General features: G+C 43.5%; 3 long non-coding RNA genes across 3 annotated transcripts in view; 2 read left to right on the plus strand and 1 right to left on the minus strand.

The window, feature by feature from the left end:
* The first annotated feature begins 232 nt into the window (after positions 1-232).
* LOC310751943 overlaps positions 233-24,194 on the plus strand; it is a 414,687-nt gene continuing 390,725 nt past the window's right edge. The window contains exon 1 of the long non-coding RNA XR_014542702.1: positions 233-244. This is a non-coding gene — a long non-coding RNA (uncharacterized lncRNA). The remainder of the gene's footprint in view (positions 245-24,194) is intronic.
* LOC310751951 lies at positions 7,092-9,161 on the plus strand. The gene is made up of 2 exons (XR_014542714.1): positions 7,092-7,181; positions 8,183-9,161. It is a non-coding gene; the product is annotated as an uncharacterized lncRNA (long non-coding RNA).
* LOC310751969 lies at positions 22,061-24,138 on the minus strand. The gene is made up of 2 exons (XR_014542739.1): positions 24,049-24,138; positions 22,061-23,047 (listed from the first exon to the last, which is right to left on the minus strand). It is a non-coding gene; the product is annotated as an uncharacterized lncRNA (long non-coding RNA).

A 24,194-nucleotide genomic window follows, 5' to 3' on the forward strand; every position in this document is an offset into this window, starting at 1 on the left:
CCCTAGCAATTTCCGCAGGGAGGATCCCGCCTATGGGCTAAAATACCAGGTGGAACAAATGAGTATGCGGAATGAAATCACACTTTGGGACAACCTGGATATTGTTTGATGGGACATGATGCTAGCAGTTAATTAGAACCTTCTGAAAAGGAACGGTATAAAAAGCCCTGGGATGCAAGGAGACACCATCATCCTTCCTCAACACTGAGACGTACCAGTTGAGTCCTGCTCAGTGAAGAATCAGGTACGTTTGGTTAAGATACATTACAGAATGTTAAAAATATTTGAATTCTAACAGCTTTTTTGGGGAAAGTAGATTTTAGTATTTATACTGAGCTCAGAGGAGGCAGGAATTCAAGAACCTTATTTATTCTGTACTCTGGAATGTCTATGAACATTCCAACGATGTTATCATACCAAATTTAAAGTTGATGAATCTTGAGAATGTGGTGTTTAAAAGGTGCTTAGAGTTACTAGGGGGTCCATTTCCTCCTCTCACAGTTCCCTGGGAAGAGGAATTGATTGTTGCATCAATGAATGGCTCTAAATTAGGCCACATCAAAAATAATGAATCTTGGGAACCGTAGTACTTTGGAGTGTTTAGAATCAGTAGAGCACCTATTTCCCCCTCAGAGTTTTCTAGGAACAGGAGCTGATTTTTAAATCACTCTGAAAATTGAAGCTCTGTGAGGGGAAGTTAGGCTCCTAAGAACTCTCTGCACCCATTAACAAACTACCATGGGGGAAGCCATGACTGCTTAAAGTAGTAAAGTAGTAGTGAAGTTAAAATGTATAAAATTGATGGGACCTTAGTCATGTGCATTAGTTTGAACAGGTCGGCTCCGCATAAGACTTGCATGAATGGCAATCAATGACAATTTTAATTGCTTGCCGGGGGAAGAAGTCCAGTGACAGAATCTAGGCATGTCCTGTGAGGGATACTGCAGGATAGAGGGTTTGGTCAGAGCCAACATGTATATTGGATGATATATATTGAGGTCAAGGCAGACAGGGGTCAAAAATGAGTGCAATGTCCATGAACATTCTAGCAATGTAGAGCAGAAGGAGCACAAAATGCGGCGGCTATGCAGATTATGTTAAGCTTCTGGTTGGTGTAGGTGCCCACAGAGAGCCAGGGCTCAGCAGAGTTTGTGTACTGGTGAGTGGAAGGGTGGGCAGAGAGACAATAATAATTATTCAGGTGGTTTCACAGGTGAGTGGGGTCTAGACTGCTATGTAATGAATAGGAATAACTCTGTAAGAACCAGGCCATGGGGGAAGATATCCCATGTCAATAATTTTTAACATAATATACTGAATTCTTTGTGATGTAATGCAATCTAGTCAATTAAATCCTACTCAGAGGACTCCCATTAAGATTTCTGACCCTTTCTGCACTATACACTTACAGCACTGTCACACCATATTAAAAACAATGACTCTTGGGAACTGCAGTACTTTGGGAGTGGTTAGAACTGTTGGGGCAGCCATTTCCCCCTCACCAGGTTCCCTGGGAAAGAGGGACTGCTTGTTAAATCACCCTGAAAACTGAAGCTCAGTGAGGGGGAGAAAGGTCGCCTAAAAACTCTCACCAAATTACCATTTCCCGGGTTACTTTGGTGTTAAGTAGAAATCTGCAGGTCGAAATGTGTACAACTGATGGGGCCTTAGCCATGCTCCTTAACTTGAGTAGGTGTGCTTTGAATATGACTGGCATGAGCAACTATCCATGGTAGTAGGTTTGTCTATATAAATAAAAAAAGTTTTTCATCATGTGTCAAAAACAATATAGTAGATGTTCTGAACACCAATGGGCAGGGAGTCCAAGCATCATTGACCAATGTTTATTTAACTGGAGGCGGTGGTCCTTCTGAATGCCAGTTGCTGAAAAGCATAGGAGAGAAGAGGCATCTGGCTGGCCACTGTGAGAAAAGGATGTAGGACTAGATGGACCCTTAACCTAATCCACTATCCTGATCTAATGTTATTTTAATGTGTTTCTTCAGATCCATTCAGCAAAGATGTCCTGTGGAAAGACCCAGTGCTACAGTAAATGCCCTACCTCCACCGTCACCATTCAGCCACCACCGTTCACCATATCCATCCCGGGCCCAGCTCTCCACTGCTCCGACCAGCCCTCCTGCATCGAGCAGTGCAACCCTTGTGCTCCTGCTCTGTGCTGCGAGGGAATAACCCGCATGGGATGTGCCTCCATCTACACTGGTGCAACTCCCGCTTTCATGTCCCCCAGCCTCTGCTCTCCGCTGTCGCTACCGAGAAGTGACTGCAGCCCTTGCCGAAAATTCTAAGTGCCACCACTAGGCGCCATGAGATGCAGAACGTAAATTGGAAGAAATGCATGGAATCAGAAAGCAGGAAATGTCATTGAAAATGGGGATATTTAGAATACTTGAATTTGTGGGAATGGGGTTGTATGTCCTGCTCTGAAAAGTCTGGCTGAGATTAATTGACATGATGTACTTGGAAGCATTAAAATCAGCAGATCAATGCAGATTAAAATAATTGTGGTCATTCAGTTCATTTCTATATTGCTTTATATTTTGAAGGGGGAGAAATCAAATAGTTTTACAATGAAATATCATATCAAACCATCTGGAAGAAATGATTGCAGAAGAAAATCGGATATAACATAAACATTCAAAGAAACATAAATAACAGCAAAGTCATGTATTAAATACCTCAAAAGAAAGCATTATGAAAGGAAGTTAGATATACAGTGCACAATAATAATAGCAGAATTGGCCTGGGAATAAAATGTTATTTCAAGTATAAAGCACATTTGCTGCTTTTGCTGCCAGTCCTGCCAATGGCTGTTCATGGTGGGTGGTGGCTGTGGAAGTTCAGGTTTGATGTACCGGGTCTTCACTCAGAAATAGCCAAGATGGGCTCTCACCTCTTCAGCAGCCTCAACTTTTGTAGCTCTGTCAGTCAGGGCCACACCTTCCTTTGCTGAGTGAAAAAATTCTTCTTCTTCTTTGGCGATCACTTACAGCCGAGTAAGATTTTCTTCCATGAATACGGTTTTAACAATGAGTCCATAAGTGACTGTGGAGGCCAATTCTGGATCCATACATCCTTCCACAGTGGGGACATTGGTTACCGGGCGGGAGTTGATCACAGTGGAGATTTGCTAAGCATCTCTTCCTCTTTGCACATTTCTCCCTCGTGTCCTGAGTGTTTTCAAAACCCACGACACCTTTGGTAAAGGCTGTTCTCCAATTGGAGTGCTCGCAGGCCAGTGTTTCCCAATTGTTGGTGTTTATACTTCATTTTTAGGGATTTCTCTCGAGACAGTCTTTAAACCTCTTTTGTTGACCACCTTAGCCAGGTGAAAAAATTCTTGCAAGAACAGAGCATCCCACTGCCCCCAAAATGCTGAGACAGTTACAAAAGCCCTTAAGCCATCCTAGCTTCTCACTATGTTATGCTGAGTCCCGAATTCCTAATTTTGTGTAACAGCAATTTTGCTCATGGCCCGTTCTAGAGTAGCTTGGCTCCCCATCTTCTGTCCCTGTCCATGGATACGGAATGAAAAGGGGAGGGGAGCTAAGAAACTCCTCAACCACTTGGAAGGGTGCATTATCTCAGCTTTATATGTTTCCTTAAAACAGACTTGTTCGTTTTCATATGCCTGCATCAAGGTGTTTGGAAGGGAGATCTGCAATTGAATCTGGGGAGGAAGAGAGTGGTGGAGCCCCAGCCTAACGCAGAAAGTCTTTTCATCTGTCCCTGTAATATTCAGAGGGTTTGAACTCAGCGGGCCTTACTTCCGAGTAGACATGTATAGGATTCTATTGTAAGATGCCCAGCCTGCCATTTTGCAAACCAGCAAGGCTTATCTCAAACTGTTAACAACAAAGCATGGGACAATTGTGGGTTGTTTTCTATCACTGCTTTTATTTAAATTATGCAGGTTCTCTTGGTTTTTAAAACGGCACAGCAGGACCTTTTGAGGGGTCATAGAATAACAGAATTTTAAAGTTTGAAGGGACCCAAGGGTCATTTAGTCCAACCCCCTGCAATGCAATAATCTCAGCTAGAGCTTCCATTACAGACGTCCATCCAACCTCTGCTTAGGAAGGAGAGTCCACAACCTCCAAAGGGAGACTGTTCCACTGTCAAAAAACTCTTACTGTCAGAAAGGTGGTTTTTTTTCTGTATATTTAGTTGGAATCTCATTTCTTACAACTAGAAGTCATTGGTTTGAGTCCTATCTTCCAGAGGAAGAACCATTTACAGTAGACCGTGATGGAAAAAGAATCGGCAGTAAATTCAGAGAAAGGAGAGGTGTTTGGATAGTGATATTTAGCAGGAGAATTGGGATAGTTAAAGGCAAGACCCTTCATAACAACTGCGTTATCAGGATTTTGTGTTCCGACCGCGTCACCTAAGCAGTTAGAAAGTTTATGGATTTACAGTAGCACCTTAGGAAAAGCAGCTGCATACTAAATTTTTCTGAAAATTTGATAATAAGAAAGTTTGCTGCGGGGAAAAAAAATATCCTTTCCTACTTCTGATTGGGTCAGGCATCAAAGAGTGCAAAGATTTGGTGCTGAGAAATCCTGGATACACTTACTAAATTAGTGAATGGCAGGCTTGCAAGAACAGGAATCAAGATCACTTGGTGAAATTGCCAAAAAAAGGCGGGGAATTTGTAGCCAAACTGCACCTTTCTGCAATGACAAGAGATCCAACTAGTGTGTGTCATCATTGAGGCAAACTGACTTGGGCTGTTCTGTGCTGTCAGTTGAAAGGATGATGCATTTTCTTGTCACAAGGCTCTAATTAAACACCCAAAGTGCTTTCCAGCATGCAACTGCCAAGGCTTTTCAAGCAGTGTTTTCATTTCTTTAGCCATTCACCCCTACAGTATGTCCCTGTTTGTTCTTCCTCATCTTTCACCTCGTACGTGGAGTCCTCCCTTGGCAAGTTGCTTTTTGGCCAAAGGATTCCTGGAAGTGACTTTGAGCAGGGCGGAATCAATGCAAACTCTGGAATGTCACGTGCCATGTGAATGTAAGTTGAGCCAAACTGGAGAGGGCTGCTGAAGCTCTGGGATCAGGATCAGGCTAATGGCTCACCTGGTCCAGCAGTCTGTTCTCACAGTGGCCAAGCAGATGGCCCAATGTGCTCTCATGCTCCAGTTCTGCTTGAGAGTTTCCCACAGGAATCTGGGTGGGCACTGAGAGAGCAGGATGTTGGACTGGATGGGCCATTCATTTACATAAATACACCCCCCCACACACATGAAATGTATGGCTATATCCCTATTTTTTAAATGTGCTACACTGAACTTCATCATACCAGATAAGTGTGAGTTTCCCCACATTGCCCAAATACCTAGATAATGCCTGATCTCACCCAGGGAAGAAGGACAGGCACCACAACAAAGAAGAGTAAAATGTTTGGGCAGATGCCGCTTATAAAGTCTGGTCCTACAAGACTGGCCTGTTGGCCTCCATGTGGCTACCCATCCTCTCCCCCTAGGTCAAACCATTCAAGTGGCAAATTCATTTTCTCTTGAGGGGTGGGGAGAAGCTTTCACAGCTGAGACACTAAACAGAGGAATACACACACACACAGAGAAAATGTGTGTATCAATCTATTATGACAGAAATAAATCACCCCTCTTTAGGTATGACTAAGTATACTTCTGGCTATACTTGCCTACCCACTCTGACACACTGGCAAAGTTGGCAAATGCTGTATGACTTGTCATTTATTTTTCCAATCATCCAGTTGCTATTGGGGGGGGGGAACCAAACCAAACCGGAAACACTATGGGATTCTGAATCAATTGTAGTCACTGTATCAGTGCTGTATCTCTCAGCATTAATTCCAGAGGCAGAATTGGCATCCCTGCAACAACAGAAGAAAAAATATTTCTATTAGAATTCCCAAGTAGCTCCCTACCTCTCCTCATGAGGCCTTCATCTCCTTTCCCAGTTTTAACAATGAGCCTTGTTCCTTCCTCAGTTGAACAGATCAATATTCAACTAATTTCCCAGTTGAGGAGCACCAGGGACTTAAAGAATATCAGGTACGGAAGGTTCTACCTGCAGAAATAACATTCAAATATTCAGATCCACTGGAATTAACGGACCTAAGTAAGTCATGTTCCTCAGTGGGTCTACTCTGAGTAGGACAAAAAATGGATTAAACTGAAAGTTATTATGAATCAGTTAGTTAAGTCCATTGATATCAATTGGTCTAACTCAGAGTAGTCCAGTAAGAGAAACAACCCATAATTGTTATGATTAAGTTAGTGATTAGTGCCAGAACTGAGTTCCTGTGAGTTCATCCTGAGAAAACCCCTGGGTGGGACTGACATTGGATTCAGCCTACAAGCAGTTTCTTATCTGGATGTCCTGGCAAGCTAGTCAGAAGAGGGAAAATAATATCGCTGTCAGGGACTGGGCAGAGGAGGAATGGCGGAGACCGCCTTTCCAGGCTGACCCTTCCAGAGAAGAAGACGGTACAAAATTGCAAGAGGGACACTATTATACCACTTTACAGAGTCATGTCTTCCTTCAAAGGATTCTGGGAGCTGTAGTTTGCTGAGGGTGTTGAAGGTTCTTAGGAGAACCCTATTCCCCTCATACAGCTGCAGTTCCCAGTGTCCCTGTGGAGAGGGATTGCTTGTTAAACCACTACACAAACTGTAGCGCTTTGCAGTAATCGTGGTCTCCTAACATCTCTCAGATCCTTTAACAACTCTCAGCTTCCCAGAACTTCAAACTGTTTCAGCTGTTATGCCACTCAGGAAAGGACAAGAGGCTTTGCCAATTCTGCTTTGGGGGAGATCAAACTCAAGAAACACCAACACCCAAAACCACTTTTGAAATGCTGGACCCATAGCAATTTCCAGGGAAGTGACCCAACTATGGGGTGCAACATCAATAACAAGGAAGAAGATATGTGAATCATAACATCACTCCTTGAAACTACTTGGAAGTGACTCAAGGAAAAATGCTATTAGGAATTAATTGGAATCTTGTGAAAATAAAACTCATCATCGTCTCAGATAAAATAGATAAAAGCCCCAAGCAGACACAAGCAGAAACATAGATAAAAGCCCCAAGCAGACACAGCAACATCACCAGATTCCCTCAGCAGAGAGACACTCCACTCGAGTTCTTTTCACTGCAGAGCTTGGTAAGGTATGCTATAATTCATTTTAACTCAAGGCCTCTTGGTAAACTTGGAGGTGGAAATGAAAAAGAAAAAGAAACTCTGAAAGTCCATTTCTTTCCTGTGAAGGTGCACTGCTTTTTACTTCAGCTTTTTAACCCGTTCTAAATCTGTTTAGGAGGAAGCTTAAGGCACAGAATGTTGGTTATCAGTGCAGAAGGGACACCTTAGGGTGTTGGTGATGCCTACTCAGAATCTATGAATAGTTTTGTATCATTGCTAGAAGGTGAACAAGGTAGAAGAGGGGTTGTAGATAATAATAATAAATAATAATAGTTTTATTATTTATATCCCATCCATTGGCAAAAATATTGATGACAAGTCTCCAATAAGCTATCTATCTATCTATCATCATCTATTTATCTATTATCGTGTTAGATTTAGTTATCTTGTTTTATTTTTTATGGGGTTTTATCCAGCTAAGTTATATTCAAGGTAGGCCAGTTGATATAAATGGACCAAAGGCAGGGGTAACCAATGCAATGTCCTTCAGATGCTTCGACCTAGAGCTCTGATTGTCCCTGGCTATATTGATCAAGCTGGCTGGGGCTGATGGGACTTGTAGTCCAGAACACCTGGTGCAGACATTGCTGGCTATCCCTGAACTAAATTATTCCTGCCCATTGATTTCAGTGGGCCTATTCTGAAGGAGACTGAAGCTGGACACATGGAGGATAATGTTATCAATGGCTACTAGCCACAATGACTAGGTTCACCCTCCACTGTGAAATGCAGTATAACTCTAGTTAGCAGCAGCTAGGAATCACGGGTGGAGAGAGTGGCTATTGTAATCAGGTCCTGATTGTGGGCTTTCCATTGGGCCCTCTAGCCAGCCACTACGAGAACACGAAACTGGACTGGGTGGGCCTTTGGTTCTAAAATGTCTGTTGGAGAACTTGAACACTGTGTAATTCAATTACTATTTACCCTTGTCCACTTTGTCCACTCTCCACCTGATGTGTCCTTTCAGATCTGTATATCCACTTCAGCCAAGATGTCTTCCAGATGGAACCATTGCTACGCCAGCTGCCCTCCCTCCACCATCCAAATTCAGCCACCTCCCTTTGTCCTCACCATTCCTGGGCCAGCTATCCACTGCCCCGACCAACCTTTCTGCATTGAGCAACACAACCCTTGTGCTCGCATGATCCCCTACCATGGAGGGGCACACCATGGTGGACATGGGTCAATCTACAGCCGTCCAACCTCTGGTTTGAGTTCAACAAGCATCTATTCTAAGAAATATGTGTCAAAAAGTGAGGGTGGTTGTAGCTCTTGCCAGTGAGAATAAACCCTGAAGCCGCCAACCAAAGAATGAATAAGAGGAGGACCACGGAGCAAGAAATCCAGATGTTGGATCCACTGTAGACATGAGTTCTAGAAATTTATGTTCCAATATACAACCTTCTAACTTAAAGGGCCCCCTTTCACATCTGCTGAGGCAGTCACCTGCTCCTGTCCTCAATGCAAGTTCAGCACTTTGCATTCTGAATCATGTTCTAAGCCGGGAACATTGTCTTCTCGTTGGGCATTGATGAAACCTGTGGTACCTCACCGTTGCCCTGTTTTACCTGAAGAGGTGCCCTATTTTAAATGCAATGTTCCACTGTGATTGCAATTGTAGGAGAAGAAGAGTGATAAAGCCTTCATCGTGTGGGATTTGTCCATCAATACTCATCTAACAATATTAGGCTATTATTATTTTTTAAAAAATGTAGTTGTGTTGCTTAAGTTCTACTCAATGTTTGCAGGAGCTAGTCCTCCATGTTGCAACTTGCTGGTCCATGTTTCCATTTAAAACAAACAAACAAACAAACAAACACACTATCTGTTTTTGATACTGCATGTCTTCATGTGGAGTCTGATTTGGCACTTTGTGTTACCTGAAATTCAACATGTGGAATTGTGTGTCTCTTCCCTTTCCAAATAAATGCTTTACTGCATCAAAACTCCCAGTTTCCTGATGTGTTCATGTATTTCCTTTTGATATCATGATTCTCATGTGCTGATACATTTAAAGGTGAAAAGTGACTACTTGACTCCACCCCTCCCCCCCAAAAAAAATTAACAATATGTGAGGACCTGTGAGGAACAGTGTAACGACCATCTTTCCTGGTCCTCGTTGGGGTCATCTGCTCTCCCCCTCCCTGCATAATCCCTTTCCTCCCCATAAGACTTGCTACTCACCACAACACAAGCATTATTGGGATATGCCACTGTGCCAATATATCTTCTGCAATAAAGGGTTGTTTTAGAGGTTCCTATGCAGCAGAGTGTGATGGTTTAATAAGCAGGGAGGAGTTCTTCTCCAGGGAATATAATTTGATACTTACTTAGAAGACCTTGCTTATCCCACAATGGAGGGTAGGACCCATACCAACAGATTCAAGTTCCAAGAAAGGAGATTCTGACTAAACGTTAAGAAGAACTTTCTGGCTGTAAGAGCTGTTTGGCAGTGGAATGGTCTCCCTCGACAGGTTGTGGATTCACCTTCCTTGGAGGGTTTTAAGCAGAGGTTGGATGGCTATCTGTCATTGATGTTTTAGTTGAGATGCCTGTGTTTCAGAGGATTGGACCAGATTATCTTTGGGGGGTCACCTCCAACTCTGCAATTTTATGATTCTAAGATTTCATTAGGCCAAGCTTCTAAAATTTTCCAGCATGTTCACCATGTGGAAGAAAGAAGAATTCCTCTTGAGCAGACTTTTTCTGCACATCTCCTGAGCGCAACGAACCAAGTTAGTCTCTCTCTGTGCTGTGCTGTAATTTGTGAATAGTAATGCATTTGCCTGGCCCTGTAATTACTATAATTATTTGAAATCATTTCCCATGGCCATTACTTAACTCAGTCGAGTTAAGGAGTAATGTTATACCTCAAATTTAGAGTCATTAAATAAAGGCTTCACTACCTGCCTGATCATCCTCCTTCCAGGAAGGGATGTTGCAAGCTCTGTCAATAGCATCCAGTTGCAGCATGCTGGGTCATTGATGTAAAACTGATGGCTAGTGCACATATATAATTTTCATTATGTCCCTGGCATCTAAGGGGAGACTGAAAGAGCTAATTTGGCAGGTCTCAATTGTAACCATCATTAGCAACCATCATTTGCTAATCAGGTCGGTGGGTGAGCAAAAGAGTGGAACCTGCGGTGTGCAAGAAGCACCAAGATTGGGCGGGTAGGCGGGCAAAGGAGCAAGAGCTGGGGCACGTGGGGAATACCAAAAACAGACGTGCGGGATGGATACCCTGCTTTCTCCTCCCAGAACATTGCAGCAAATGCTCTTGACTCATCTCATCTCCCTCATGGCTGGGGAGAGGAGTTTGGAAGTTTTTGCTTTTCCTTCACTGTGTTTGTTGTCAGGGATTCAACAGAGGAGAAATGGTGGAGACCACCTCCTCAGCCTGAACCTTCCAGAGAAGAGGAAGACAGTTCAGAATTACAACAGGGGTTTGAGGGAGGTCACAGCTCAAAGGAAGATGAGGAAGAAGAAGAAGAAGAGTTTGGATTTGATATCCCGCTTTACACTACCCAAAGGCGTCTCAAAGTGGCTAACATTCTCCTTTCCCTTCCTCCCCCACAACAAAGACTCTGTCAGGTGAGTGGGGCTGAGAGACTTCAAAGAAGTGTGACCAGCCCAAGGTCACCCAGCAGCTGCATGTGGAGGAATGGAGACACGAACCCGGTTCCCCAGATTATGAGACTACCGCTCTTAACCACTACACCACACTGGAGGAAAGTTGGAAAATAATGGGAGAGGAGGAGGAGGAGGAGGAGCAGCTGGCCGACACATTACCACTAGAAAGCATTCCAGATCCACCATCTCCCAGAACCCAGCGAGCCTTAAATATAGAAGAGCAAAAGGCTTGGAGACAAATGGCCCTAAGTGGCCACTGTAATGTGGCTGGTGGTGTTGACGATTGTGGAAGTAGAGAGAAGGGCGATGGAGATTTATTCGGAGCAACACCATTACTCAAAGAGTCTGCATTTCTCAGCCTCTCTCTGTGAATATTGAATAAAATACTTCAGTAAGAATTTTCACTATTTTATCTGTTCCTGGCAACCTATTGTGTGGGGATTGGCTTCCCTGATGCCTGACGGAACATCTTCCACTCAGTGTAGAAAATACTGAGCTAGATGTGTCGGACCCTGGGTGCAACAGATGGACCAGTGGTCTGACTCAGTACGAGGGAGCCCCCGTGTTCCTGGTATTGTTGTTCTGCGTGTGGTTTATTCATTTTCCCAGTGGAACACCATTTGGGATGGAACCAGAAAGATCAAACGTATCCATTCTTAAGGAAATCAGCCCTGAGTGCTCACTGGAAGGACGGATCGTGAAGCTGAGGCTCCAATACTTTGGCCACCTCATGAGAAGAGAAGACTCCCTGGAAAAGACCCTGATGTTGGGAAAGATGGAGGGCACAAGGAGAAGGGGACGACAGAGGACCAGATGGTTGGACAGTGTTCTCGAAGCTACAAACATGAGTCTGACCCAACTGCAGGAGGCAGTGGAAGACAGGAGTGCCTGGCGTGCTCTGGTCCATGGGGTCACGAAGAGTCGGAAACGACTAAACGACTAAACAACAACAACAGAAAGATCAAATGACACCAGGAAACTGCAGGTGTTGATACAATAGGAAGTTTTATTATTGTAATTGAGAAGCAGAAGCAAGGAACATTTCCAAAGTTTCAGGTGGCACCCAAATGCCAATCCAGACATAGAAATTACTTAAATGTAAATATTACTAATGAGAAAGCAGAAGATTGCAGCCAAAATATTGGGGAACATATGAGAAGTCCATCAGAGCGGTATGATGTTCATCAAATATCTGCAAGTGACTTAGCTACATAATTTGTTGGCGGGGGGTTGTTCCTTTTTTTCTATAAAGGAAATGGCACACAATAGTGCTTTTCAGATTGGGTGGAATCTTGGGTGAATCAGAAGCTGAAAATAATATCAGGTGGTCTGTTCTGGTTAGGACAAGGATTGGATACATGTGAACTTATGACGAAAAACTCAGAAATTCTGAATGCCATTTTCTGATTATTATTTTTTCCACAGTCCTCTTGAAATGTTCATTTTGTGCCTGAGTTGTGAGTCCTTAGAATCTCCTGCAAGGATTGCAGTCACTTCTGGGTAGTGACAGTGGAGAACAAAGGCTGGGGGAGATGGCTGCACCAGCAGAGATGGGGGCAATTCCCTCGCAGCACAGAGCGGGAGCACAAGGGTTGCACTGATCGACGCAGAGAGGCTGGTCAGAACAGTGGAGAGCTGGTCCCGGAATGGATATAGTGAATGGTGGTGGCTGAATGGTCACTGTGGAGGTAGGGCATTTACTGTAGCACTGGGTCTTTCCACAAGACATCTTTACAGAATGGATCTAAGGAAACAGATCAAAAGAACGTAAGAGCCTGCTAGATTTGGTTATGGCCCATCTAGTCCCACATCCAGTTCTTCCAGTGGCCAACCACTTTCCATCCTGCAGTGTCCCACAAAGGAACTCGTTAGTACATCAGCATTCAATGACTGAAGCTTCCCCTTAAAGCTATTAGAATTCAAAAATTTTGAATACACTAATTCATCTTGCCTAAACTTACCTGATTCTTCAAAGAGCAGGACTCAACTGGAGTGTCTCAGTGTTGAGGGAGGTTGATGGTGTCTCAAATCATCTCAGGGCTTTTTATACCATTCCTTTCCAGAAGGTCCCAATTAACTGCTAGCATCATGTCCTATAATGTAATATCCGTCCTGTTCCAAGGTGTGAGTTCACCATCTGTACTCATTTGTTCTGCCTGGTGTTTCATCCCATAGGCAGGATCCTCCCTCCAGAAATTGCAAGGGTCCAAATGCTTGCAAACCTGACTTTGGAGAATACTGAGCTAAAACAACCTTCCTAGCTCAACAGCTCCATTTCATAGAATCATACAGTTGGAAAGGACCCCAATGCTCATCTGATTTAAAACGCTGCAATACAGGAGTATGCAAGTGGCCCAGAATAAAAATATATGCCCTTTCACAGTGATGGGATGTCTCCCACCACAACCATGGGTCGGCATGAGACAGGCCAGCTGGTACTGCAGAGCTCTAACCTTCAACAACATGCTCCACCGATGCATCCCCTGCCTCAACCACCTGAGTCAGACACCTCCATCTGCTTAGGGGTAGGACCAGCTGTTCTCCCTGGTATATCAGCTTATAGTCAGGATCCTCCCTCTGAAAATTGCTAGGGTCCCCTGCCTCAACCACCTGAGGAAGACATCTCACTTTGCCAAGGGGTAGGACCAGCTATGAACATGCAGAAATTCACCTTATTTGGTGGTGGAACTCCCCTACAAGTAATGGCAAAGATGATGTTGGGAGGCTTTTTGCATTCCATCTCAGTTGATTAGAGTGCAGCGCTGATAGCCCCAATGTCATGGGTTTGATCCCCATAAGGGTCACCTGTCTATTCCTGCATTGTAGGATGTTGGACAAGATGAGCCTTAGGGTCTCCTCCAACTCTCACACTTTAGGCTCCTATGAAATTGGGCTTTGCAGTTAGGAAGGCTACTATAGTTCAGTAGCAGCCAAAGTCACGTTTGCAAACATTTGGACCCTAGCTATTTCCGGAGGGAGGATCGTGCGTATGGGCTGAAACACCAGGTGGAACAAATGAGTATGCAGGGTGAAATCACACTTTGGGACAACCTCGATATTGTATGATGGGACATGATGCTACCAGTTAATTAGAACCTTCTGAAATGAAATGGTATAAAAAGCCCTGGGATGGAAAGAGACACCATCATCCTTCCTCAACACTGAGACACACCAGTTGAGTCCTCCTCATTGAAGAATCAGGTAAGTTTGGTTAAGATACATTACAAAATGTTCAAAACCTTTGAATTCCAACAACTTAGTTTTTTTTTGGGGGGGAGTAGATTTTAGTATATATATTGAGGTCAGAAGAGGCAGGGGTTCAAGAGGATTATTAATTCTGTACTCCGGAATTTCCATGAACATCTCAACAATGTAAGCAATATCATACCACATTTAAATATAATGAATCTTGAGAATGTGGTGTTTAAAGGGTGCATACAGTTACAAGGGGGCCATTTCCTCCTCAAGTTGCCTGGGAAGAGGAATGGTTGTTGAATGAATGAATGACTCTAAGTTAGGCCACATTAAAAATAATGAATCTTGGGAACTGTAGTACTTTGGAGTGTTTAGAATCACTAGAGCACCCAGTTCCCCCTCAGAGTTTTCCATTAAAAAACTACCATTACCCAGGATTCTTGGGGGGAAGCCATGACTGTTTTAAAAAATAAGATGTGGCTTAAAATGCTTAGCATTGATGGGGCCTTACTCGTGTCCATTAGCTTGAATTGGTGCTCTCTACATAGGACAGCCTTAAGTGACAATCCATGATAGGCTTCCCTAAAGGACAATGAAGGTTTTCAGCAGGTGCAACAACAATACAGGAAAGGTTTCTACCATCAAGGGGCAGGGATTTACAGAGTTTTGACAATGTTTATTTAAATCTATTCTATTCCACACCCTGATATTCTGAAGGAAAATGCTATCAATTGTGTTGAACCACAATGGCTGTTCTCTGCCTCCATGGCTGAAGGTGGAAGTCTTTCTGAATATCAGTTGCCGAAAACCACAGGAGGGAAGAGGGCTGTTGTACTTGGGACTGGCTTGTGGGCTTCCCAATGGGGGCATCTGGTTGGCCAGTGGGAGAACAGGGCTAGATGGGCTATTAACTAATCCAGCAGGCTCTTCTTATGTTCTTCTGATGTGTTTCTTTAGATCCATTCAGCAAATATGTCTTGTGGAAAGACCCAGTGCTATAGCAGATGCCCCACCTCCACCGTCACCATTCAGCCACCACCATTCACTATATCCATTCCGGGCCCAGCTCTTCACTGCTCTGACCAACCCTCCTGCATCGAGCAATGCAAGCCTTGTGCTCCCGCTCTGTGCTGCGAGGGAATTGCCCGTGTGGGATGTGCCTCCATCTCCGCTGGTGCCTGCATCTCCCCCAGCCTTTGATCTCTGCCGTCTCTACCCAGAAGTGACTGCAGCCCCTGCCATATATTCTAAGGACCCACACCCAAGGCACCATGACACAGAGAATGAACATTCAAAGAAGACCGTGGAAAAATAAATCAGAAAATGGCATTCAAAATTGAGATATTCAGAAGTGTTCCATTTGTAGGCCTAAATTCATATGTATCCAATCCTACCCTGAACAGACCAGCTTATATTATTTTCAGCTTCCGAGTGACCCAAGATTACACCCAGCCTGAAAACTACTATTGTGTGCTATTTCCTTAAAATAAAGGAATGGAAAAACCCAACAAGATATGTAGCTCAGTCACTTGAAGTATTTTGATCAACATCACACACCTGTGATGGACTTGGCATATGCTTTCCCATCTTTTGGCCGCATTTTTGTTTTGTTTTCTTATTAGTAATATTTGCATTTAAGTAACCTCCATGTCTGGATTGGCATTTGGGTGCCACCTGAAACTTTGGAAAGGTTCCTTGCTTCTGCTTCTCAATTACAATAATAAAACTTCCTATTGTATCAACACCTGCAATTTCCTGGTAGTGTCATTTGATCTTTCTGGTTTTCATCCCAAATGGTGTTCCACTGGGAAAATGAATAAACCACAATGCAGAACAGCAATACCAGGAACATGGGAGCTGCCTCATATTGAGTCAGACCACTGGTCCATCTAGCTCAGTATTGTCCACACTGAGTGGGAGATGTTCTCCAGGGTTTCAAGGAGAGGACATTCCCATATTCAGGAAGGTGGCTGTGCTGGTCTGAAGCAGGAGAAATATACAAAATATATATATATAAATGTCCAGTAGCACCTTAGAGACCAACTAAGTTTATTCTGGGTATAAGCTTTCGTGTGCATGCACACTTCTTCAGCTACGCGTAAACAGAAGTAGTAGTAGTAGAAGAAGAGTTTGGATTTGATATCCCGCTTTATCACTACCCTAAGGAGTCTCAAAGCGGCTAACAATCTCCTTTCCCTTCCTCCCCACAACAAACACTCTGTGAGGTGAGTGGGGCTGAGAGACTTCAGAGAAGTGTGACTAGCCCAAGGTCACCCAGTAGCTGCATGTGGAGGAGCGGAGACGCAAACCCGGTTCCCCAGATTACAAGACTACGGCTCTTAACCACTACACCACACTGGCTCTCTCACCAGACCCTTATATATAGTAGGAGGGTGGGGTGGGGTATTTCTCAGGAGGGTAGTAGGAGATGGGTGATTGACTCAGTGGGTATGGTAAACCTACTGATGACTGTTAACGACTGCAATTAGTCCTACAGGAAAAAGCAAGGGATAGTATGCAGATGATTAGCATATGTAACAAGACACCCCACCCTTCCACTATATATAAGGGTTTGGTGACTTCTGTTTCAGTGTATCTGAAAATGTGTGCATGCACACGAAAGCTTATACAGTGGTACCTCGAGTTACAGATGCTTCAGGTTACAGACTCCACTAACCCAGAAATAGTACCTCGGGTTAAGATCTTTGCTTCAGGATGAGAACAGAAATCGTGCGGCACAGCGGCACAGCGGCAGCGGGAAGCCTCATTAGCTAAAGTGGTACCTCAGGTTAAGAACAGTTTCAGGTTAAGAACAGACCTCCAGAATGAATTAAGTTCTTAACCCGAGGTACCACTGTACCAAGAAGAAACTTAGTTGGTCTGTAAGGTGATACGGGACATTCCCAGTCAGAGATAAACCTGGGACTTTTTGCATCAGTTCTACCACTGAACTATGACCCTTTCCTAAAAATCAAGCATTTCAGCTCATTGTCAGGATCCTCCCTGTGGAACTTCCTAGGTTCTGAACATTTCTAAAAGTGATTTGGAGCAGCGCTGAGTCAAAACAAATTTTGTATGGTCACAGTCCAATTTTCCAGGCTGCGAAATGCTTCTCCACAAGATCACCTTTGCCAATGCTTGGGAGAATGTGTGTGTGTGTGTGTGTTCAACCTAGTCAGGCGAAGTTCCACATGTGTACAGCCAGCTCTGAAGTCATCATGAAAATTCATCAACCTTTGAGTGTGGATTTCTCTTCAAATAAATATTTTTGCATGCAATTTTATATAATCTGCTGAGAGCATAGAGTTTGCCATGGAGTCAGGTGCTACTGAGGACTAGTTCCATGCAGTCTGCATAAAGATAATTATTTTCAGGTGCTTTTACATTTCCCCCTTGGCATTTGCCTTTAGAATGTTGTAAATGATTTAGAACAATTCTTCTTTGTTTTTTTTTAATTGTGCATCTCTTTGCAACCCTTTGGGAAGATGCGCAGCATGAAAATTCACTAAATAATGATAAAATAATAATAATAATAATAAATACACATTTTCTGGAAAGCAATTTCCCCTTATAGAATGCATGTTTGTGTTATTTTCAGCAATATGCGCATTTACTGGAACATTCTATTTTCACATGGGCATTTCTGTGCACATTACTCAGCTGTTGAACTGGATTGCAAAGTTCAGGGAAGTGTGAATTTTGACAGATTGTTTTGTTTTGGATCATATATTGTGATCATAGTAGGTTCACCTTTAAATGTGAACTGAATTTTCCCGCCCATCCCATGAAGTATTATTTTCAAAATGTATAAACATGACACATTATTAGGGGCTATGCCTTGCTCACTTCACTTGCTAACACACTACGTTTTTTCCAATTTGTTTTTACAAAAAGTCCCCATGGAAATTCATCAGTAGATTTCTCCAAATATGCACATTTTCGAAAGGCAATTTCCTATCATATAATTCCTTTTTGCAAGTTAATTTCAATAAATCTACTCTAAGCATAATTTAGAAAATTTTCATGCAGGTTGTTAGTTGTTATGAGTGCGAGCTGCCTTTCAATGGAAAGCTTAAGGTCCCCCCACAGATACCTTTCATAACAGCTGCATTATCAGGATTTTGTGGTCTAACCGCTTCACCTAAGTAGTTAGAATGTTTGTGAATATTCCATAGCATCTTAGGAATTGGTGCTTCCAGCTAAATTTCTCTGAAAATTTGAAATGTACACCATATATATATATATATATATATATAGGTGTTGAAGAATCCTAGTTAGGATTAATAAATTAGTGAATGGCAGGCTTGCAAGAACAGAAATCAAGATCACTTGGGGAAATTGCCCAGATTTCACAACAGTAAGGAAAAAAGGCTTTGTAACCAAACAACACCTTTCTGCAATGACAAGAAATCCAACAAGTGTGTGTCATCATTGAGGCAATCTCACTTGGCCTGCTTTGTGCCTTCAGTTGAAAGAATGATGCATTTTCTTGTTATGAGGCTCTAATTAAATGCTCAAAGTGTTTCCCAGCATGCAGCTGCCAAGGTTTTTCAAGCAGTGTTCTCATTTCTTTAGCTCTTCATCCCTATGTAGCTGTTTGCTCTTCCTCATCTTTCACCTCGTATGTGGAGTCCTCCCTTGGCAAGTTGCTTTTTTGGCCAAAGCATTCCAGAAAGCCATTTCCGAACTGGAGAGGAGAGGGGGTTGCGGGCTACCCCCTCCCACACACGCGGGGGCTGGCCTTTTTGCCCCCGCGAGAACAAGGGAATCCCCGGGCGTGCCTGCAACCCTGCCCGCCAATCGGCGGGCTAGGGAGGCATGGCCTGGCCCATTTAAGGCCAGGCACGACCGGGGACCACCCTCTTCACCCCGTTCCAGCTGACCGGTTTTCCCATCCCACCCACCCTTTAGACTTAGCTAGCTATGACCTTGCTATGGACTTCGGTTGGTCACCGCAAGGGGCCTGGTAGGAATTTTTCCAACTTGGCGCACTTCCAGCCTTTTGGTTTTTTCGCCTACCTCGTAGCAAACGTCACAACTTCCTCGGTATTGGCGGTTAGGCATTGGCAGGGGTAATTGTTATGCAAATGAAGGGGGGAAGGAAGCGCCATCACCTTCCCCCAATGAAAAGGGTAGTCCGGTAGAGGACTCCGGGTGGCGTTGCCTTGTCCGAAACCTAGGGAGGTGAGGGCCTCCGGCACGCCCCCGAGCGGTGACACCCGTGGGATCCTAATTGGCGTACTTCAACAGGACCCCCACAGCTTGTGGATAACCCTTCCCGGTCTCCATGCCGGGTAGTCGATAGGAGCCAATACCTAAGGCCAATACCTTCCTATTCCTGTAATCAATAAAGTTGTGGCCTTTTTATGCCCATTAACCTTAAATAATGTGTCCTGTGTCTTCATTTCACATGGGGGAGGGGACTTGCCACACAAGTGAATTTGAGCAGGGCTGAATTAACACAAATGATGGAATCTCCCACGCCATGGGAATGTAAGAAGAGCTAAACTGGAGAGTGCTGTTGAGCTGGGAATCCCAAGTGCAGAAAAGGATGCTGATTCTGGGTTTCCTATTAAAAATATAAGAAGGGTCCTGTTGGATCAGGCCAATGGCTAGTCTAGTATCCTGTTCTCAAAATCTCCACTCAGACGCCAATGGGAAAGTCTCAAGCACAACCTGAGCACAGTTGCACACTGGGAGATCTGCTTGGCCACTCTGGCAACAGAATGCTAAACTAGGTGGGCCTGATCCAACAGGGCTCTTCATATTTTATTTTATTTTTTACATATATACACCCCAGCACATGAGAAATGTAGGGCCATGTCCCTATTTGTGCTACATGGAAGCTTCACCATTCAGTGTGAGTTTTCCCGAATTGCCTAAACAACTGGGTAATGACTCTTCTCACCCAGGGAGAAAGGGTTATTGTGGGGATTAAATGAGGAGAGAAATTACCATGCACCCCACCTTGAGCTCCTTAGAGGAAAAGGTATGGTATAAATGAAATAAGTAAGTACAGTGGTACATCGGGTTACAGATGCTTCAGGTTACGTGATTTCGGGTTGCACACCGCGCCGAAGCCAGAAGTACAGGAACGGGTTACTTCTGGGTTTCGGTACTCACGCATGCACCGAAGCGCTAAATCGCGCTTTGCACATGCGCAGAAGCACCAAATTGTGACCCGCGCATGCGCACATGTGGTAGTGCAGGTTGCGAACGTGCCTCCCACATGGATCACGTTTGTAACCCGAGGTTCCACTGTACCGTAACTCATCCTGGAAACTCATGGGGAAAGGCAGGTAAGAAATCTAATGAACAATAATAAGTGCGATAGTTCCGTTAAGAAAAAGGTTTTCAATCATAACAATAGTAATAGTATACATTAATACTGAACTGAAGCAAATGGGAGTTTTGAAAAATGAAAAACTGAGAGAAGCCAAGACTGATCTACTCCCCATGAGAATTAGGATTGATGAAGAAGGAGCGGAGATTACTTTTATTACTCTAGTGAGAGAGCAGTATACTTTCTCACATCTCCTGGGCATGTTTACAGACACAACCTGCAGCCTTGCAGCAAAGGACTTGAAGAAAACTCCTCCCTGTTCTAGACACCGTGTTCTAACTCCATGTGTCCTTAAAATCTCTCTTTCATCCAATGTTGCTGGTATAACTCAATAGTCCCCTGTACTCTGAAACTGTGTGTATGCAGATGATGAATACCCAATGAAACCTTCTTGAATTGTTTCATAGTCCTACAGAAATATTTCTGGGCCTGCCCTGCCATCAAGGGCTTGTCTGAAACATCTCTTTGGTCGTTGGCCAGTGATTACGAATGATGGCTGCTAATGATGGTAATAAATCAGGCCTGCCAAATTGGCTCTTTCAGTCTCCCCTTAGATGCCAGGGACATAATTAAAATTATAGATGTGCACTAGCCATCAGATTTACATATATGACCCAGCATGCTGCAACTGGATGCTATTGACAGAGCTTGCAACATCCTTTCCTGGAAGGAGGATGATCAGGCAGGTAGTGAAGCCTTTAGGTATAACATTATTTAATGACTCTAAATTTGAGGTATAACATTACTCCTTAACTCGACTGAGTTAAGTAATGGCCATGGGAAATGATTTCAAATAATTATAGTAATTACAGGGCCAGGCAAATGCATTACTATTCACAAATTACAGCACCACACAGAGAGAGACTAACTTGGTTTGTTGCGCTCAGGAGACTTGCAGAAAACATCTGCTCAAGAGCAATTCTTCTTTCTTCCACATAGTGAACATGCTGGAGAATTTTAGAAGCTTGGCCTAATGAAATCTTAGAATCATAGAATTGCAGATTTGGAAGTGATCCCCCTCCCCCAAAGGTCATCTGGTCCAATCGCCTGCAATGCAGGCATCTTAACTAAAAGCATTCATGACAGATGACCACCCAACCTCTGCTTCAAAACCTCCAAGGAAGGAGAGTACACAACCCCTAGAGGGAGAACTTTCCACTGCCAAACAGCTCTTACGGTCAGAAAGTTCTTATTAATGTTTAATCTCCTAATGTTTAGGAGATTCTTTCTTGGAACTTGAATCCATTGGTACGGATCCTACCCTCCATTGCAGGATTGGCAAGGTCTTCTAAGTAAGTATCAAATTATATTCCCTGGAGAAGAACTCCTCCTCTCTTATTAAACCATCACACTCTGCTGCATAGGAACCTCTAAAACAACCCTTTATTGCAGAAGATATATTGGCACAGTGGCATATCCCAATAAGGCTTGTGTTGTGGTGAGTAGCAAGTCTTATGGGGAGGAAAGGGATTATGCATGGAGGGGGAGAGCAGATGACCCCAACGAGGACCAGGAAAGATGGTCGTTACACTATTCGTCACAGGTCCTCACATATTGTTAATTTTTTGGGGGGGAGGGGTGGAGTCAAGTAGTCACTTTTCACCTTTAAATGTATCAGCACATGAGAATCATGATATCAAAAGGAAATACATGAACACATCAGGAAACTGGGAGTTTTGATGCAGTAAAGCATTTATTTGGAAAGGGAAGAGACACACAATTCCACATGTTGAATTTCAGGTAACACAAAGTGCCAAATCAGACTCCACATGAAGACATGCAGTATCAAATACAGATAGTGTGTTTGTTTGTTTGTTTGTTTGTTTGTTTTAAATGGAAACATGGACCAGCAAGTTGCAACATGGAGGACTAGCTCCTGCAAACATTGAGTAGAACTTAAGCAACACAACTACATTTTAAAAAAAAAAAAAAATAATAGCCTAATATTGTTAGATGAGTATTGATGGACAAATCCCACACGATGAAGGCTTTATCACTCTTCTTCTCCTACAATTGCAATCACAGTGGAACATTGCATTTAAAATAGGGCACCTCTTCAGCTAAAACAGGGCAACAGTGAGGAACCACAGGTTTCATCAATGCCCAACGAGAATACAATGTTCCCGGCTTAGAACATGATTCAGAATGCAAAGTGCTGAACTTGCATTGAGGACAGGAGCAGGTGACTGCCTCAGCAGACGTGAAAGGGGGCCCTTTAAGTTAGAAGGTTGTATATTGGAACATAAATTTCAAGAACTCATGTCTACAGTGGATCCAACATCTGGATTTCTTGCTCCGTGGTCCTCCTCTTATTCATTCTTTGGTTGGCGGCTTCAGGGTTTATTCTCACTGGCAAGAGCTACATCCACCCTCACTTTTTGACACATATTTCTTAGAATAGATGCTGGTTGAACTCAAACTAGAGGTTGGACGGCTGTAGATTGACCCATGTCCACCATGGTGTGCCCCTCCATGGTAGGGGATCATGCGAGCACAAGGGTTGTGTTGCTCAATGCAGAAAGGTTGGTCGGGGCAGTGGATAGCTGGTCCAGGAATGGTGAGGACAAAGGGAGGTGGCTGAATTTGGATGGTGGAGGGAGGGCAGCTGGCGTAGCAATGGTTCCATCTGGAAGACATCTTGGCTGAAGTGGATATACAGATCTGAAAGGACACATCAGGTGGAGAGTGGACAAAGTGGACAAGGGTAAATAGTAATTGAATTACACAGTGTTCAAGTTCTCCAACAGACATTTTAGAACCAAAGGCCCATCCAGTCCAGTTTCGTGTTCTCGTAGTGGCTGGCTAGAGGGCCCAATGGAAAGCCCACAATCAGGACCTGATTACAATAGCCACTCTCTCCACCCGTGATTCCTAGCTGCTGCTAACTAGAGTTATACTGCATTTCACAGTGGAGGGTGAACCTAGTCATTGTGGCTAGTAGCCATTGATAACATTATCCTCCATGTGTCCAGCTTCAGTCGCCTTCAGAATAGGCCCACTGAAATCAATGGGCAGGTATAATTTAGTTCAGGGATAGCCAGCAATGTCTGCACCAGGTGTTCTGGACTACAAGTCCCATCAGCCCCAGCCAGCTTGATCAGTATAGCCAGGGACAATCAGAGCACTAGGTCGAAGCATCTGAAGGACATTGCATTGGCTATCCCTGCCTTTGGTCCATTTATATCAACTGGCCTACCTTGAATATAACTTAGCTGGATAAAACCCCATAAAAAATAAAACAAGATAACTAAATCTAACACGATAATAGATAAATAGATGATGATAGATAGATAGATAGCTTATTGGAGACTTGTCATCAATATTTTTGCCAATGGATGGGATATAAATAATAAAACTATTATTATTTATTATTATTATCTACAACCCCTCTTCTACCTTGTTCACCTTCTAGCAATGATACAAAACTATTCATAGATTCTGAGTAGGCATCACCAACACCCTAAGGTGTCCCTTCTGCACTGATAACCAACATTCTGTGCCTTAAGCTTCCTCCTAAACAGATTTAGAACGGGTTAAAAAGCTGAAATAAAAAGCAGTGCACCTTCACAGGAAAGAAATGGACTTTCAGAGTTTCTTTTTATTTTTCATTTCCACCCCCAAGTTTACCAAGAGGCCTTGAGTTAAAATGAATTATAGTATACCTTACCAAGCTCTGCAGTGAAAAGAACTCGAGTGGAGTTTCTCCGTGCTGAGGGAATCTGGCAATGTTGCTGTGTCTGCTTGGGGCTTTTATCTATGTATCCTGAGACGATGATGAGTTTTATTTTCACAAGATTCCAATTAATTC

The sequence above is a fragment of the Podarcis filfolensis genome (assembly GCF_964270895.1).
Source record: "Podarcis filfolensis genome assembly, chromosome: 16".
NCBI classification, from domain to species: Eukaryota; Metazoa; Chordata; class Lepidosauria; order Squamata; family Lacertidae; genus Podarcis; species Podarcis filfolensis.